The sequence below is a fragment of the Hyaena hyaena genome, unplaced genomic scaffold, assembly GCF_003009895.1.
Source record: "Hyaena hyaena isolate Hyena2069 unplaced genomic scaffold, ASM300989v1 scaffold_463, whole genome shotgun sequence".
Taxonomy (NCBI): domain Eukaryota; kingdom Metazoa; phylum Chordata; class Mammalia; order Carnivora; family Hyaenidae; genus Hyaena; species Hyaena hyaena.
The window spans coordinates 884651-902510 of record NW_024081094.1 but is presented as its reverse complement, the minus strand read 5'-3'; the positions used below and the strand labels follow the sequence as shown (position 1 = coordinate 902510).

The following is a 17860-nucleotide window of genomic DNA, read 5'->3' as shown; positions in this document are numbered from 1 at the left end:
TATTGTTGTGTTCTTGTTATAGGCTTCATGGAGTATAGTTGTAGGTGTCTACCATCCTGTTTTCCTTTAAAATCTATCTTTTTTATTGTCTGACTTGGTAGAACATGAAGGTTATTTTTTTACCAGATTTCTGTTGTTTTTATTAGATTTAGTCTTAGACAAACTAAATTAATAAGTTAACAATTACTTGATAAAAAAAACATTTACTGTTTGTTTTCAACGTATACAATCCAATGATCCAAAATGTTAGAGAGTGAGGGAAATATAAATGAGCAAATAACATAATATTTGATCATAAGTGCCAGAAAGTCTGCCTACAAAAAAAGTGGTTAAATTATTAGCACTCCATGCCTTGGAGAATCTTGACCTATTCTACCTTTCTGTTCTCCTCTTCTACATTTGTCTTTCAATCACTCTCTCCTTTACCCATATTGAATTAACTACTCCACACACACACACACACACACACACACACACCATGAAGTTGAGAGGAAATAAGCAAATTGTAGAACTTTTGCGTTGCTAATCTTTTCTTCCTCCTGCTGGTAGTGTTAATTTCATACAATATTATTCATATTATACAACATTTCCTTCTCCCATTTAAAACTTTTAATGGTATAGCCAGTTAAGTAAGTATTTATTGCACGGTGCCAATAGATCCTTTCATATATGGTCCCAACTTTCATTTAACACATCTTCAGTTGTCCTCAACAGTTATAATTCCCTAAACATACCAGGTACTTTCATGGCTTCACATCTTGTCTTGGTTTGCAGTGTTGTAACAAGGTTTTGCCTCTCTCAGTCCCCTACCTATATTTTTTTGAAAGTTTACTCAATCATCAAGGCTCACATAAAGGGCTATATATTCTATATGGCCCACCTCATAGACAGAAGTAAATATTGTAGAAAAAATGGGCTTTGTTTACCTGGTTCTTTACTGTATAATCTTGTGTGTGTGTGTGTGTGTGTGTGCGCGCGCGCGCGTGCGTGCACGTGTTTATAGTTTGGTTAGTATTTTATTTGCTTGGTTTTCCACCACAGCCTAAATTTTCAGTCTTAGCTTTACTGCTCATTCAGTAGGCTTGGGCAAGAAACCCAATTTCTTTGAGCAATGATTTTTCTCCCCTGTAACACAGGGATGACAATTTGATGTAACTCATAGGAATGTTGTAAGGAACAAAATGAGTATTTAGTTAATTACTAAGTGCTATACACATGTTGCATGTATTAACTATTGTTATAGTTAATAATAATATTATTATTATTTCAATAACTGTCTGAAGTTGAAATCCTGTTTATGTATTTCCAGTCAAACGTCAGCTCCCTAACTTCTATAGAGAACTAACAAGTGTAAGACCTCTGGTTTTCCACTATACTATTAATTTTAGTTTTTATCCCCGGTAATTAGCTTGTAAAGTCTATAAGGACTACTTCATTCATTTCTGCATCTTATATCTAGGAGACATTATCAAATAAGAGAATGAATAAAACATTATTAGTATAAAGCAACGCAACTTGAATAGAGGTTGGCAGGAGGCTAAGTATATTAAATAGACTTATTGAGTGGGTAGACTTATTGAGTGGGAAAAAATCCAAGACATTATTTTTAAAGTCATCTCATATTTAAGCATTTAATTGAGCAAACATTTCCTGTATCAGCCTTGCTATAATTAACAATGACTATGAAATCTCACTGGGCACCTGGGTGCATTTTATATAGTTATAAGCAGGAAAGCATATCAAAACTTAAGTTAGCCAGGGTGCCGGTGGCTCCGTTGGTTAGGCAACTGACTCTTCATTTTGGCTCAGGTTCGTGGGATCGAGCCCCACGCCTGTCTCTGTGCTGATAGTGCAGGACCTCCTTGGGATTCTCTTTCTCTCCCTCTCTGTCTCTGTCTCTGTCTCTCTCTCTCTCTGTTCTTCCCCTGCTTGCTTTCTCTCTATCTCTCTTTCAAAATAAATAAAAATAAACTTAAAAAAATAAAATTAGTCACTTGCTGTTTAAACCACCACAAGACAGAAAGATATGCCTATTGAATACATGCTTGCCTATAAAATAGGTAAGTCATTCTCTTTTCTCATATGGAATTTATGCTGCTGAATTCCAGAGGCCAAACAACCAAAAGTCAGAGCCAGAATGGTGGAGTCAGACTCCCTGATTCCAATTCCCATGTATCTCCTTCATTCTACTTTTTTATGCTGAGTGGCTCAATCTTCATCTATGGAATGAGGCTAAAATAGACCCTAACTCATTGGACTGTTTGAGGATTAGTAATGCAATAAATATCAACTTTTGTTGTAGTGCCTGGGTCATAGTAAATGCTCAAATAATGTTAGGTGATGCTGGTAGGGTTTTTTTGGTGGCTGTTCCTATTTTATTTTATTTTCTATTTATTTTTGAAAGCTTTTAAAGTAATCGTCTATACCCAATGGAGGGCTCAGACTTACAACCCTGAGATCAAGAGTTGCATGCTCCACTAACTGGGCCAATCAGGTGTCCCTGGCAGCTATTTTTATTATAACTATCTGCCTGTGCCTTGAAGAAACATACACATGTGTATACACACATGCACACACACATACACACACACACACACAGTTTTCTAAGATTATGAGTACCCATAGCCCTGCCTTGACATTTTCTTCTCAAACTGGAGCCTATAAAGGCATTCATCTATGGAAAGCTAGCCCCTTTGTCACCTTTACAACCTGAGCAGTGGCTGGAGACTGGGACCAGACACATACATGGGGCAGGCATAGAATAGGAAAAGATGGAGGAGATTGGTTTCCCACAAATTAATCTATCAAGACCTTCTAGATAGACGAGATTGGATCCTGCATTAGAAGATGAGGACAAGATCCAGCAAACCACAGGCTGCAATGATATTCAGTGTGGTGATTTACTCTATTTCACTTAATGGTGTCCAGTGTCTAGTTCAGAGATTTCAGAACTATTTCCTAGTAAGATGAGAAGATACCCAAGTTGAGGGAAGCATATTTGTCATCTATATTATCTTATGGGACACAATAATGAACACCTAGTGGAGGACATCAAAAAAACTTTGGTTGTTCTTTCTCTCTAACATCTCTGTCCATCCTGGTTTATATCTACTTTGGTTAAATGTAGTCGATTCTCATATTCTTTTGTGAATATGTGGCTTTATAGTATTCTAAGGACATCAACATGGTCTATGGCAGAAAAACAGTTTTTAAGATCCTCATCTGAAATGGTGACTTTACTTTAATTGCTAGGTCTGGCTAGGTGCCCTAAGTAAATAGTTACCACAGTTTGAGTTGGAGTTATTACACATCTGTTTTACCCTAGTAGACGTGTAATCACTCAACACATGGTTTGTCTTGTTCACTTTTATCTGTCCCATAGAACCTTGCAAACTACTCCTTTCTAGCTGTACTTACAGACAAATTGATTCACTGCTCTAAAGTCTCGTTTCTTTAATAGTAAATGGGAATAATGGGGCCTGCTCCGTAGTGAGAATTAAGTGAAACCATCTTTATAAAGCATAGTATATATCAAGTACATAATAAATTGTGAGGATTGGTGTTGATAATGATAGTTTCTGGTGAGGAAGTTCAATGAATATTTTTAAATGAATATTATTATCTCTCTAGTCAACAACTTTAGAATTATTTGATATCTTGGACATTGAGTTAGCTACCATATATAACCTGGACTTTTTAGAAATAGAAACATACCAAAATTTAAACTGGAGAGTCTTTGGTTTAGCTTTGTTGTTTGATCATGAATATTTCAAGTATTTTAGAGAGGTAGGGAATATTATATGCTGGGCTTCATAAAAATTTCTTTGTCACTGGAGTGAAGTCATTTTAAGTGTAAAGAAGAAAGATTTTTCTAAATTATTTTCATTTAGTCCTTCTGGCTATTTTTTATAGATCTTTTCAAATTAAAAAAAAATAAAGTCTACTGATACACTTCCTGTGGAATTCGGGAAGCTTAAAAAGTTGCTGTCTTTATTTGTATTAGGGGATATATTCTAGAAAACTGATTGGCAAACTGTGAAACTACTAGAAGAAGACATAGGAGGAAATAATCCTTAACATTGGGTCTTGGCAATGCATTTTTTTTTTTTTTGGATATGACACCAAAAGCACAAGCAACAGGGGTGCCTGGGTGGCTTAGTCGGTTAGGCATCCGACTTTCGCTTAGGTCATGATCTCACGATTCGTGGGTTCAAGCCCCGCGTTGGGTTCTGTGCTGACTGCCAGCTCAGAGCCTGGAGCCTGTTTCAGTCTGTGACTCCCTCTCTCTCTGACCCTCCCCTGCTCACGCTGTCTCTCTCTCTCTCTCTCCTAGAAATAAATAAAACATTAAAAAAAAAAAGCACAAGCAACAAAGATAAAAATTTACAAGCTAAGGAAAAAAATCACTGAAGGAGGTAATGCTACTAAAAACCAAGTGGGACTACATTAAACTAAAAAATATCTGCACAGCAAAAGAAATGATTGACAAAATGAAAAAGCCACCTACAGAATGGGCAAAAATATTTGCAAACCACATACCAATAGAGGTTAACATCTAAAACAGGTAAGGAACTCTTACACCGCAAGCACAAAAACAAAAACAAAAATTCCTATTTAAAAATGGCCAAAGGGCCTGAGTAGACATTTTTCCAAAGAAGATGTATTAATGACCAATAGGTTCATGAAAAGGTGCTCAACATCACTAATCATCAGGGAAATGCAAATCAAAGCCACAATGAGATATCACACCACACCTGTTAGAATGCTTACTATAAAAAAAGGTAAGAGATAACAAGTTCTGGGGCACCTGGTGGCTCAGTTGGTTAAGCATCTGATTCTTAATTTTGGCTCAGGACATGATCTTTTTGTAGTTTGTGGATTTGAGCCCCTCATTGGGCTCCACACTGACAGCGTGGAGCCTGCTCGGGGTTCTCTGTTTATCTTTCTCTCTGCCCCTCCCCTGCTTGTGCTCTCTTGATCACTGGCTCTCTCAAAAATAGATAAACATAAAAAATTTAAAAAATAAAAAATAAAGAGGTAACAGGTGCTGGTGAGGTTGTGGAGAAAGGGAACCATTATGCACTATTGGTGAGAATGTAAAGTAGTGTAGCCACTATGGAAAACAGTATGGTGTTTCCTCAAGAAATTAAAAATAGAACTACACTTTATAATCCAGAAATCCCACCTGTGTGTGTATATCGAAGGAAACTGAAATCGCTATATTACTATAGCACTGCCACGTTCGTTGCAGTATTATTTACAGTAGCCAAGACATTGAAACAACCGAAATATCTTTCAACAGATGAATGGATAAATAAAATGTGGTATATATACACAATGGAATATTATTCAATCGTGGGGGAAAAGGGGAAAATTGTGCCGTTTGCAACAACATGAATAGACCTTGAAGGCATTGTGCTAAGTGAAATAAGCCAGAGAAAGACAAATGCTGTCTGATCTTTCTTATATGTGACAACTTAAAAACTGAACTCACAGAAATCGAGAGTAGATTTGCAGTTGCTGGTGAGGAGTGAGGGTGGGTGAAATGGAGGAAGGTGGCCAAAGGATACAAACTTCTAGTTATAAGATAAATAAGTCCTGGGGATCTGATATACAGCATGGTGACTATAATTAACAATATTGTATTGTAAACTTGAAATTTGCTAGAGAATAGGCCTTAAAAGTTTTTACCACACACACACACACACACACACACATTAGTAAATGTGTGTTAATGAGCCTTATTGTGATAACCATTTTACAATACATACATATATAAAATCGTATTGTTGTATACCTAAAATTTACACAATGCTGTATATCCATTATATCTCAATAAACCTGAAAAAAATAATAATAATTGAAAAAAAGAAAACTGATTGGCTAAGAATTAGCGATGGTGTCCCCCTAATACTGGAATCATGTGTCCTGTTAACTAGCACAGCCACAGGATTCCAAGAAGTAAGGCCCAGGATGCGTCAGTCGGTTGAGTCTCCAACTCTTGATTTCGCCTCAGATCATGATTTCACAGTTTCGTGAGTTTGAGCCCCATGTCGGGCTCTGCACTGCTGGTGTGGAACCTGCTTGGGATTCTCTCTCTCTGCTCCCTTCCCCTGCTCATGCTCTTTCTGTCTTTCCAAAATAAATAAATAAACTTAAAGAAGTGAGGCCCTATTTGTAATAACTAGTTATATTCAACTTCAGTTCTTCTGATTTCTCATATTATACTTAGTAAAATTTAGTTGTTTTTCTTTAACTGTTTGAATGTTATCAGAGGGTTTTTTTTTTTCAAATAGCAATTTACCTGAATTTTAGTATTCCTTGGGATAATATTGAAATAAAACAGTTCTGTGTAATTTAGCCTTAGATAAAAGCATGAGCATATTTGGAACATAAACCCAATTCCATCTTTTGTTGAGCTGCCCAATTTAGTAAAAGCATTTCAATAGTACTTCTTAAACGTAGTATGACTTAGAGTACTGGAAGCTGCCCAGAATGTAAAAAAAGGAGAATAATTTATATTTAATTGGTCTAAACCTACCTTTCCTAGGTCAGTAAGAAGAGAAACTAGCAGCATTAATCAAGATAAAATTATCAGCTGATTAATCAGTGTTCTAATTACTGCATAGTTCTTTACCTTTGCAGTTTTAATTACTAAACCTCATTGTCTTTTCCATATGGCGAACATGTATTCACAGTGTCCTTTTTCTCCTACTTAAATCATTAAGATATAAATATACATTTTAGAAATTACAACATCAAATGTAAGGGATTGCGAGTCCCTCTTAAGAATTTCCCCCAAAAGGTATAAATAAGCTACCGGAGCATGCAGATAAGAATGATACGTTCATGGCTCTTTAAGTGGGCAACATAACTGAACATGAAAAGTAAGCTTTTTGAGGCAGCGGGTCTTGTCCATCCTATTTCATCGAGTGAATTTGTGTGAACTGTTTCAGAATCCTGTTTGTAGTTAAATATAAATTAGGCAGATACATGGGAGATTTCAAAACTTTGGTTTTGGCACGAGCCTGAATATTTCTTTGTGGAGGTGTTTGTTCAGAATATGTTGACGACGCTCCATAGTTCTGACCCTCAGCACTGTTAACATCTGGGCTCCAATCGTTGCCCATTGTTGTGAGTTGTCCTGTGCACCGTGGGATGGTTAGCGGCGTCCCTGGCCTCTACCCACTAGGCAACAGTAACAACAGCTCCTGAACAGGCAACCACTGCTTTTTGACAAACAGAAATGTCTCCAGACACTGACAAATATTTCCTGGGGGGCAAATTCACAACCTCCGCCCACCATTAGGAACTACTGATTTCACTAGGTGGCTACTATTCAAGCTACAGATATATTGTATAATAAGGCACCCTCACCAGAGGAGCAGAACTTTTTCTGTAGGTCACATATTTTGATGTAAAACTTTCCGGACACTTTGATGATATAATGGTGGTGATCATCATCATGATGACAGCAGTAACTAATGTTCACTGAGCACATCTCTGTCAGTCACTGTATGAAGGATCTATATGTATTCCGTTTTTTAATCTTTAAAGTAGTTCTATGAGGGAGGCCTACTCGCTCTCTTACGGAGTTCAGCAAGCTCAAACAATGCCCAGGCCACACAGTTAGGCCTTCCTTGTCAGTGTTGATACACATGATTCAAAATAACCATCTTTGAGGAAGATTTTTCATTTCTAAAGAGGTGAAATTTTTTTACTTTCTGCCTTGAAGTAGTTTAGAATTTTGATCACATTTTAAAAATTTGTAATGTTTATTGTTTTTTGAGAGAGAGACAGACAGAGCATAAGTGGGGGAGGGGCAGAGAGAGAGACAGAAACATACACAGAATCTGAAGCAGGCTCCAGGCTCTGAGCTGTCAGCACAGAGCCTGATGCCAGCCTCCAACTCATGAACCGCAAGATCATCACCTGGCCAAAGTTGGATGCTTAACTGACTGAGCCACCCAGGCACCCCTGATTACATTTTCAGTAATCTATTAAGGAAATTAATGTGGGGTATTTTGGTTTATTTAAGCACTAAAAGGGGATTATCTTAAAATTCCAAGATGGACTTGTCTGGAGTTTAACTGAAAAGACAATTATGGGGCTGAGTTTAGTGAAAGGGAGCATTGCGGTCATTTCATAATAATTAAAAGTTGGTTTTCTATGAAATGAAAGAAGAATATTTTTAGCAAGTTGTTTTCCTTTCTTCCTTCCCTTCCTCCCTCTGTCCTTGCTTTCCTTCTTTTCTCCCTTTTCCGTCTTTCATGAGATGCTATATTATCTCCATTATGTATGCTTGAAATTGGAAAACCAGGCTACCATTGGAACTAATTGGAGTGAGCCCTAATTCATTCATTTGCATGCTTTGAATACACAAATCAATGCTGATGTGGCCAAGACCTAACTTATCTTTTGGCTACCTCTTCAGTTCTAAGTATTTTGCCCACCAGGTAGGCTTAACAGTCCACCTCTCTTCCTAAATAGCATTATGGTTTCTCATTTTAGATCTGGGCTTAGATGGCATAAATTCTAATGTGTCAGCCCTAGACTTTCAATAATTTGTAATTCTGCTTTTCAGAGGAATGTATTTAAAAAATTGGACTGAATGAGCATGACTGTTTCCAGCATGAGGGCCTGTTCTAAGATATGTGGCATGTGTAGGTACAGGACTCTTAAATGGCAATAGTCTACCTTTCTATTTATAGTGATTCAACGTGATGGGCTCCTTACTACCTTTTAAATGCATCATAATGAAAATACTGCTTTTCATTCTTTGGAGGAGGGTGCAGAATGCTTGCAAAGTCAGGAGACGGATGAATCTATAATTTCTATATGGGGTACAGGGATTTTTGTAGAGCCTCCTCTACTTAGTATGATGTTCTGTGTTCTTTAAGCACAATGCTACTAGAAAATGAATTGGCATAATGTTAAATTATAAGAGGAAAACAAACTGAAATGAAAATCATTTGCCGAGAACAATGGCAGACCAGGCCAGTTACCTCAGCCCCTCATTGAAATGAACTAAAACACCATTCCTAAAATAGTATGCCAGTCATCTTCAGGTTGTTTTGAAGATGTCTGCTCTGCAGTTTTTGATGAGGCTCTCGCATAAAGTGTTAGGCTAGTCAAATGCCTCAGCGTGGAGAACAATTGGATATTACAGCTACGTGGTGTCTTTATATATGACAGTAGTGCTACTCCTCATCAAAGGTCATGTTTCTTTAATACTTAACAAAGTATATCGAAGAACCTGGGGAGGATAAAAGAAGAAAGAAGATAGATACATAAAAGAAAAATAATCAAATAACAAGAGCTTACAATTTACAACAAAAGAAATACAAATTTAAATGTAAGGAAAACGTGCTCTATCCTCTTGGTAAGCAAAACACTGCAAAGGAAACTGCATTGAATTTCTCATTCTTGGCAAACACATTAACATAAATGTTTAAGACAGTAATCACCCGACAGTGAGATGCAAGTTAGCGCAACTTTCCTGGAGGGCAGTTAGATGACATTTAGGGGAATGTAAATTTGAAATGTAAATTTACTTTAATTCAGATATTTTAGTTTTAGGAGTTTTTCTTAAGTATAAACATATGCACATAGATGATAACAAAAATTAGGTATAAGATTTTAGCTATTGCATGTTATCCACATTAGGAACACTATTATAATTAGAATATCACTATTTCATAATGCCGGTTAATGGATCAGTAATGGATCTGCTAACATCAGAAAAGACTGACAACCCAACACGATGTGCCTCCTGAGGGAAGCAGACCATACTACCTGTGAAATATTGCCAAAACGTGGAACCTGAATCTGAGCAAAATTCTAGATCTAAGTACCAATTTCTAGTGAATACAGTCAACAGAGGAACACACTAAATGTTATAAATGATGGTGCCATCAGCAAAATTCAGGACATGAGAAATACCAAAGATCCATTGAACTATTTTTTCTTTATCTTATTTTCCCCCAAAATAAATTGCAAGGGAATAAAAAGAGAAAGGAGAGGAATCTCCTGATTAAAGAGAATTATTGGCTATTTACAGTGTAGGGATCTTATTTGGATGTTGATCAATTTGGAGAGGAAGGGAGGAAGAAGGGTTAGAAAAAAGGAGGGAGACAGAGAGAGAGAGAGAGAGAGAGAGAGAGAGAAAGCACTGCTTAGATACTTGATACAAAAATTATTTTAAATTTTTTGAGGTGTGACAATGGTATTGTGATTATGTTTTGCAAGAGTTCTTATCCTTTAAAGGTAAGATGGGGGATAGGAGAGAGTATAGATGGAATTTAGACTGACCACAGTGGACAATCCTTGAAGCTAAATCATGAGTACTTGCTGGTTCATTATATTCCGTCTTGCTTAAAATCAACAGCAATCCTAAATGTTTAACAATATGGGTTTGATTAAATAATTTATGGTATATCCATGAGATAAAATAATATGCAGCCACTAAAATGATCTTCATATTATATATTATGTAGACAATTTAAGACTATTCAGGCATTCAAATTGTTCATAAAATATTAATGAGTGTAAAAAGGTTACAGAGCAGCACACAGGCAATTATCTCATTCAAATACATAGGATGAACATAAAGCCCCCCAAATTAGCAGTAATTATCTCTGAGTGAGAAGATTATGGTGATTTTAATTTTCTTCTTTGTGTTTTTATGTCCTTTTTCAAATAAATATGCATCTATTCAGTTATTAAGTTTATACTTTCATTAAAATAAGGAAAAGAACAAATATAGTTTAGAAAAGCTTTCTCATAAGTGATGAAAGCAAACATTTTGTGTATTCTGTAAGAGTAAAACTTTTTTTAATGTAAACAAAGCCTTTTTATGGCTATATGGATAAAATAATGTATTATAACCCCTCAGCTAGAAAAGTCAAGGAAAATTAATTTCATGATGTATATCTTGTTTAAGAAAGCGGTGAACTATAGAATTTGTTTAATGAGGAAGGGTCAAAGTCAAGGAATCTAGCATATATAGAAACCTGGATTAAACTATATATATTACCCTTACAACTCTCATTATAAACAGTTGAGGTTTACTTATCTGTCTGTTTTATAGGTGAGGAAATAGAGATGTGAGTTCAGCAGCATGTACCTGCCAGAGCTGGAGGTCAAGCCAAGGTCATTCTGGCTTCCACAGGCCTCTTGGTGCTGTGTGGAAACCTGACCCTTTTACTAGGCTGTGTATTTCCTCAGGGTCAAAATGGTGGTTTAGTATTACCATGCTATGAAAGCTAAAAATTACACAATCTATTCTTTTGATACTTGTTCTCCAGTTTCTAGAATATTCTCATCAATGGGATTAAAATAAAGTTTGAAACTTAAAATCTATTTTATTTAATAAAAAAATGAAATGGTAAGAAATATCTAAATCTACAGTGTTGCCTGATAAATAAGTCGATGATGTCCCTTTCCTCTGGATTTTCCTGATGCGTGCGCCTTTTAGCAAGGGAGAGCATACACAATGACACAATAGTCTGAACAGCTAAGGATCACCTAGTTCTTAGTTGGTATTAACAGCACAGCTTAAGTCACTTTTATCAGGTAGGGTTTGGGCTTTATTTGTTTTGGGGGTTTTTTTTTGCCTTTTTTTTTTTTTTTAGTCCAAGGAATACCTATTAAAGTACATGTAGGGGCGCCTGGGTGGCTCAGTTGGTTAAACGTCCGACTTCAGCTCAGGTCATGATCTCGCGGTTCGTGGGGTTGAGCCCCGCGTCGAGCTCTGTGCTGACAGCCAGCTCAGAGCCTGGAGTCTGCTTCAGATTCTGTGTTTCTCTCTCTCTCTGGCCCTCCCCTGCTTATGTTGTCTCTCTCTCTCTCTCTCTCTCTCTCTCAGAAATAAATAAAACATTAAAAAATTTTTAAAAAATAAAGTACATGTAGTAAAGTATACAGGGTGGAATCCACTAACTAATCAGAAAGGTAGTTAGTTGTAAAGGGGAGAGTCTAGAAGGGAAGAATGAAACATGTAACAGGGGAATATTTTAATGAGGAAGGTGACTTGTCCTTGTCGGCATATGCATTTCTTCCCTCCACAGCCTTTGTTGAGCACCTATTATGTGCGAGGCTATCAACTTGGTCAAAAACCTGAGGAAAAAATCTTTTAATACTTACAAATAGGACAGACTTAAAACAGTTTTTTTATATGGTTGTAGATACAGTGTCAAGTTCAGCCTAGATTAGTTACTGGGGCATTGAGCGTTTGCATACTTATAATGGACTAGTGCTTATTAGTGACTTGAAAAAGGTTAAAAACACAGACACAAAGTAAGCTACTTGGAACAAAAAAAGTATGCCCCGGGAGGGTATACACACACATGCACAATATATGTGTGTATATACATATATGTATATGTATATAGTCTTATGAAATATTAATATATTTTAATTTGGACTTTTAGAATACATTAAATATGGAAATATGGAAATCCTGACACTTTATACCAATGGGCTTCAGAGATAGAGAATTAGGGTATTTATGTAGGAGAGCGTAATGGCATACTGGCAGTGCTGTTGGTTTTGTTTCCAAAATATATTAACGAAGATACTATCTTGATTATTTCGACCCTTCACAGAGGTTTCTCTTTAATTATGGTCTTTATCCTAATATAAAGGCAATCTCTTGACCAATCAATTTACTTATCTCTATTGCAATAAATCTATAAAATAATGTGAAAATGGCATCTGCCCACTTTTCTAGATTAAAAAAGAGTCACGGGTAATTGTTCTTAATATTATGGAGAAAGGTACATCTCTTGTAATTCAAGATTTCAAGGAGAAGTCTCCATTTGAGAGATTCAAGTAGGAAATCTATTGTATGTTTTAGCATTTTCTGAAAATTATGTGTTTTGCAGGCATGCTTAAGTTACCTTCCTCTTCTCTTTCTAATTATGTCCTTTATTGTAGTTTTCTAAATACAGCAGCAATTGAGTGTTTCTGTGCTCATGTATAGAATATGTAAGATTAATGGATAATTAGAGCTGCAGCTGCCTGTCCTTTACTATATTTACCCTTCGGCAGTTCTGTGACCTTCGTGTTTTTGTTTCTAACTTAGCATTAATCTTAAATCTCAGAAATAACTTCTTTTTGAATTTACACCAAAAGCAGAGAATCAATTTACACTAGTTTGAGTATGTTTTAAAATGTCTTGAACCTTCATGAAACGGGGTAGGAGCTTCTGTTGCTTCAGAATTGGTAGGAATTATGTGCATCGTATTAGCTTTCCTTTCTTTTTTTTTTCTTTTTTTTTTTTTTTGGTACAGATTCACCTCATGCATCAGATTAATTATCAGCATATACATTTCATATGCTGAGAAGACTATCAGAGGCTATAATTAGCTCGGTGCTTCAATTTTTTTTTTCTGAGTTGAATTGAATTTTGGTTTTGTTTGACTAAATACTACAGCCCATTTTGCTGGTGTGTATTAAATGTGTAGTGTTCTATTTATTGCAGTTGAAGATCTTGTTCTGTGATCATCTTCCTGACCACTTAAGAAAGAGCATGAGTACTTATAAGTACTGCAAACACACTGGTCATTGAACATATCAATGAGTAAAAGGTGAGTGGGTTGGTGATAAATGAGGGAAAAGTACCTTTGTTTCAATATTTATTGAGGATTGTTTTTAATGAAGTGTTCTGTCTGAAGTGGAAATACTGCCATTTTTCTCCCTCTTCACATCTCTTTAGTGGGTCAAGTTGCTGTCTGTGGCTGTATCTTCATTATTTAGAGATCTTGGAAAGAGGTGAAAGTCTCACCTTAGGTATAAATTAAGTATTGGTGTTTTACATGAATATGACACAGTAGAAATCCCACCTCTCTTATGCATATACCAACACACACACACGCACACGCACACACACACACACACACACACACACACACGTCATACACAGAATTGAACCACTTTCCAATGTGTTCTAGTCTTCAAGTCTGTTTCTTCTTAAAAATCTATTTCTGACCTTGCATAATGATTTGATGATTAACTTCATAGCTTAGGCCAGAATTCTTGGTCAAGGATGGGACCCTTGTCAGCTTCCCACATCATTACTCTTCAACAATATATATTTTGTTAATTCTGCCCACTTAAAGTTCTGAAAATTATAATTTATTATTTAAAAATCCAAATATATTTCTCCTTTCATCCTCAGAGGCAGTGTTGTTAGAGTCTCATCTTGAATTACTGCAACACCACCCTAACTAATACACCTGCCTCCAATTTGACTACTTTCCAAATATCTATATTCCTAGCAAAATGTATTCTTAACATTTACTTGCTTAAAACCCTACTAAAATTGTTTATTTCTTATTTTTAAAAAAGAAAAAGCACAAGCAGGATAGGGGCAAAGAGAGGGGGTCAGAAGATCCGAAAGGCGGCTGCATGCTGGCAGCAGCCAGCCCGATGGGGGGCTTGAGCTCAAGAACCGTGAGACCATGACCTGAGCCGAAGTGAGGCGCTCAACTGATGAGCCACCCAGGTGCGCCCAAAACCACCTTTTTTAACCACCTTTCAGTGCAATATCCAAACTCCTTAAAGTCCCATGTAAGATTTTTTTTTTTTTGATGTGTTTCAGCCTCCTTTTCCAATCCAACTTTTCCCATACTTCTTTTGCATCTTACTCTGAAGCTGCAAGGAACAAGTTGCAACTCTTAGAGGAGGCTTTCTCTTCTCTGAATTCCTTGCCTAAAATGCCCTCTGCATTGGGTTGAATAGTATCCCCTCCTCCCCAAAGTTATGTTCATCAGGCACCTCAGAATGTTATCTTAAGAAATAGGGTCTTTGCAGGTGTAATTAGCGAAGAGGAAGGCTAAATCCAATATGACTGATGCCTTTATAAGAAAAAGAGAAGGAACACCAGGAAGAAGTCCTCATCAAGACAGAAGCAGAGATTGGGGTATTCTGTCTACAAGCTATGGGATGTCAAAGATGGTTGTAATACCAGAAGCTAGGAAAGACACACGGATGTTTTCTTCTCCCTGGCGGATAGAAGGCACCAGCTCCGGCAACACCTTGAATTCAGACTGCTAGACTCCAGAACTGTGAGAGAATGAATTGCTGTCCTTTAAAGCTAACCGGTTTGTGGTAACTTGTTAGGACAGCCCTAGGAAACTAATTATCCCCTGAGCCCTGAGCCCACTCCCAATTACAGTAGCCTTCAGGACCTCGCCGGATCTGGAGGGGGAGGCACCTGTGGGCACCACCAGCTTCTCTGTTCTCTCACTGTGTTGAAACCACCAGCCAGTGAGCTCCTTGAAAGCAATACATGAATGTCGGCTGTCTGTCTCTAGCACCGACACAGTGCCAAGCATAGAACAGGAGACGATTTTTGTTGGTTGATTGAATCACTGAAATGACAGATTTCTGATGTTGGTTATCAGGCGTACCTTTTCATTCTTGTATTTTGTTTTGCTGCATTTTGTTTGTAATGGAAGACTTAACCGAGGCATCAGGGGTATTCATGATACTTTTCTTTTGAGCAGCCCTAATGAATACCTGGTTACAATTCAGGCACAGAGTTCTGAAGTCAATGGAAAATCCAGTGTGGCTGCTGGTTAATATTTCAGCAGAGACGGGTTCTTCTGGTTGGTGAGCTAGCTCTTCAGAGACAGAGAGCTGGCCCTGTGGCAGTGGGTTGGAAGAGGTTTAAATCTGGGCAGTGGGCAGGGACCCTTGGTGAGGAAGGTGAGGCAGAGGCAAGAATGTTGAAGTGAAGGGTCTCAGTCGGTTAAGCGTCCAGCCTCAGCTCAGGTCATGATCTCATGGTTCTTGAGTTAGGGCCCCATGTCAGGCTCTGTGCTGACCCGTTTCAGATTCTGTGTCCCCCTCTCTCTCTCTCTGCCCCTCCCTCATTTGTGTTCTCTCTCTCTCTCTTTCTCTCTCTCTCTCTCACTCTGTCTGTCTCAACAATAAATAAATTAAAAAAATATTTAGAATGTTGAAGTGAAACTCAGGGATAGCTAGGGGATTTTTGTTCAGAGTGATTGAATAAGAATAGTGGCCATGATTATAATTACCTATAATAAGTTCTTGGGTGTTGGGCACCTTTTTAGTCTTACTGGTTTCATTTCTGTGCCCACTTTTCACCCCCCAAACATTTCCCGCTGCCCTTCCTTCCTCTACTTCACCATTCACATACACAAAGTTAAATTTTAATCTGCTTCTTCTGAAAATTCCTCAAATATCCCAATTTTCTTTCCCATGACTGACCAATCTTCACTGAGTGTCATTTCATTCTTCCTTTACAGGCAACTAGCAGCAAGAGACAAGAGACGAAAAATTATTTTTTCTCCATAACCAAGTCTATTCCCTTTTGATTCATCAGAAGACAAAAACGAATCTCAAAAATCTTAATAAATTTGATAGCTCTGTTGCACATGTACAAAAATTTATCCTGCAGAAAAAGAAAAAACCCACACATCAATTATTTGGTTAACTGACGAGAAACTAAAGGCCAAGTTTGGAAATTGTTCAAGTTTCCTATGAATATTCATAAATAATTAACGTGCATCTCAATTTAGAACCTAACAGCAGTTCATTTAAATTTTTTGTTTTGTTTTTAATATCGGAGTTAATTATATGCTGAGGTCTAGTTGCTGGGTCTTCTCTGCTAGTGGCGATTGAAAAACTGCAGTTGGTGAAAATTACCCCGTGCTTCTGTATTTTTCACCGTGTTGTGTAGCTGAAGGAAGATGCACACTCCCGGCCCCTGAAGGACACCTGGCTTCCTAAGGGGAAACTCTTTCCCCGCCTCTACTCCGAATCTTCTCACTGAGAACTTTATACCTTTGAGGGTAAATTCCTTTCAGTCATTTTTTAATTAGAGGTGCAAAAAAGAGTGCAAGAGAAAGAGGCAGGGAAAAAGTAAATGGTGAAAAGCTACATTGCTACATCCTCCAGAGGTTTTCAGCCCCTAGGGTGGCCACGTGCTTAGCCCTGTGAGGGATACAGAGATTGCAAGCCCCTAAGGGTACAAAAACACCCGGAAGAACTCGCTCTAACCGGGTAGAAAAGCCGCCGGTACTTTGTGAAACACGGCTGCACAGAAGAATAATCAGAGCCCTGGGCTCTTAGCAGGAGGGAGGCCATTCGGGGGCTGCCCCTTTTGTCTCTGCGCCTCGTACGGGCTGGAGGATGGAATAATTGTGGACAAAGGGTCCGAGGAGGGCGGAGGGTAGGGTATGAACTCTTCAGGAAGCTGCTTTCAGCTGTATTTACCGTCCCATCTTTGAGCCAATCGCCCTGTCCAGTCGGTCGCGAGCCGCGGCCGGGGCGCTGACGGCGGGGTAACACTGCCATCTAGTGGCCGCGCCGACCCCGCGAGCCCGCACTCCCTGCCCTCTGGCTGCCTCTGTCGCTCCCTCTCTTCCTCCCTCGCTCTCTCTCGCTCGCGCGCTCTCTCTCATTCTCTCTCTCTCTCTTTTTTAAAAAGGTTTTTATCCAGTCAAAGAAAAAAAAAAACTGGCTCTTGGAAAACAACCAACTCTGTTGGAACTCAGAGATAATAATCAGTTTCTCTGGGCTTGTGAAATTGGCTCATTAAGCTTGCTTTTTAACAGAAAATATTGGAAGCGATTAAGTCTGCTTTACTGAGTGGGCATGAAATGGCCAACCTTCGGCCACCCACAGCTCCTAGGTGCCTGGCGCCGTTTTATGCATGCAGCGTAATGTCTTTACTTGAAGTGCTGTTTATTCATCACCTGCTTATTTATCTCTTTGCATTTGGCAGGCACATCGATCAATGTTAAACTGTCACACAAGGTTATTTTTCTTTTACATAACAGTATAGGCCTAAGGTAGTGGCATATTAAAAGTAATAACTTTCTAACTTGTA

The 17860-nt window shown here is 37.9% G+C and overlaps 1 long non-coding RNA gene across 2 annotated transcripts; it reads left to right on the top strand.

The window, feature by feature from the left end:
* Nucleotides 1-2482: 2482 nt before the first annotated feature.
* On the top strand, nt 2483-17382 carry LOC120246286. 2 transcript variants are annotated; one of them, XR_005532002.1, is made up of 3 exons: nt 2483-2494; nt 13484-13589; nt 16275-17382. It is a non-coding gene; the product is annotated as an uncharacterized LOC120246286 (long non-coding RNA). The 2 variants fall into 2 exon arrangements; XR_005532001.1 differs by lacking the exon at nt 2483-2494 and adding an exon at nt 4481-4564.
* Nucleotides 17383-17860: the final 478 nt, after the last annotated feature.